This window comes from Elgaria multicarinata, chromosome 8 (assembly GCF_023053635.1).
Source record: "Elgaria multicarinata webbii isolate HBS135686 ecotype San Diego chromosome 8, rElgMul1.1.pri, whole genome shotgun sequence".
In the NCBI taxonomy this organism is placed as follows: domain Eukaryota; kingdom Metazoa; phylum Chordata; class Lepidosauria; order Squamata; family Anguidae; genus Elgaria; species Elgaria multicarinata.
In genome coordinates this window covers 11,025,054-11,027,006 of record NC_086178.1, presented here as the reverse complement: position 1 = coordinate 11,027,006, position 1,953 = coordinate 11,025,054, and positions in this window count along the sequence as shown.

The following is a 1,953-nucleotide window of genomic DNA, read 5'->3' as shown; positions in this document are numbered from 1 at the left end:
TCAAAATGACCCCCATCCACGACTCTCTGTGCACAAGAATTTCCAGAACGATAGCTTAAAAACCAACCCAGTTATGCCCGAGTCTTTCCCTCAATGCAATCCTATGGGCGAAAAGCCGAAAACGCCGTTTGAGCCGCGCGGTTGACCCGATTTTCAAAAAAATATAGCACGTGACCCGCACGACGCAGAGAGGTGAGAGTGGTCTCAAAATGACCCCCATCCACGACTCTCTGAGCACAAGAATTTCCAGAACGATAGCTTCAAAAAGAACGTAGTTATCCGCGATTATTTCCCGCAATGCAATCCTATGGCGAAATGTTTTCAAGATGGCGACCGGAGCGCTCCGCCTGAACTAGGAGCTCCAAAAAATGGTCGCTTCTCTTCGCCTTGCTTCTAGGAGTCCGCGGTCTGCTCCTACTCCGCCTCTGGGTAAGGCGGAGCAGGCCAATCCGCTACTGCTTCTACGCTCCTAATCGGAGCGGATCACACCCCTAGTGTTTAGGATTGCAGCCTTGCTCTGTTTAATGATGAACAATCAATCACACGCCTTCATTTGATGATATGGATTATTATTTCTGGCTCCCCCCCCCCCTAAAGTTGGATATGTCTTCTGTTCCTGCATGGTAATGGTGAAGACTACATATTGTTTTTAAGATGAAATATCAAGCAAGCTGATTTGATTTTTTTTAAAAAAATATATAATCATGATGATTTCCATGTGCAACTTCATTTTTATTTCTTGTCCTACTTTTCCAATTGGAAACTCTGTCTCTTTAATTTTTTTATGAACATCAGTCAAGTTGTGGCAGGACAATGAATTGGGGCTATGACTCCTCCCCTTTTCCCAATCTCCCCCCCCAGCAGTTCTTTGTTCCTATGGGAATAACATATATGTACATGTATGCTCTTAATGATATTTTCACACACCTATTGTGTGGCGGGGCTAATGTCTTCTGGAGGGATTCGGGTTGGGAAGGCTGCAGTAGAAACTGAGGGGGGAAATGGTACCAAGGAATTTATTTGATGAACAGGGTCCCCTCCCCCATCTTTAAAAAGGCACTGAGTAAGAAATGCCTACAACTTTATTAGATTGTAAGCCTATGCGGCAGGGTCTTGCTATTTACTGTGTGGTCTGTGCAGCACCATGTACATCGATGGTGCTATATAAATAAATAAATAATAATAATAATAATAATAATAATAATAATAATAATAATAGTTTCATAATTGTCAACCTTGCCTCAGGTAGGGGAAAGTCTAACCCACTTTCTTGTATTTATTCACTCAGTATTTTAACACTTAATTTTAACTTAAATTTAAATTTTACTGTTTTAACTCTGGATTTTAATCTTATATCAACTTTGCTGTGTGGTTTTATCCTGGTTGCGCTTTTTATACTGTATTTCGTAATTGTGTTTTAACCTGTTCGTTGTTTTACTGCAGCTCCGTCAATTTGCACTTTAGAAACCTCAAACTCGCCACCATGATAGCTTGTCCAGGGATACATATGCACGCCAAGACTCAAGGCAGTCCCAGCAGCAGAGCTCGGTAAAGGACCAAGGGAGAGGTTCCTGGTGGAACCGCGGGCTCAATTGAAGATGCCGACGGACCACGGACGGAGGCAGGTAAGGGAGAGGAGGGCGGGGAGGGGGGTTACCGGGTCCTGCCGCTGTCACCGCATGGGCGACAGTGACAGCGGCAGGGCCCGGTAAACCCCACTTACCTTTCCCGCGGAGCTCCGGATCGAGGCGAAGGATCCGCCTTCACCTCGATCCTCTTCGCCACGCTCCGCCGGCCCCCCAATCCTCTTCGCCTCCGCCTTAAGGGCAGGCGAAGCCCCCCGCTCCGCTCCTGCTTCTCCGGTCCAATTAGAAGCGGAGCACATCCCTAATAACTGAAAAGTAAGGAGGGAGTAATTTACAGTAGTAAGCCATTTTAAATGCATTTATCTGT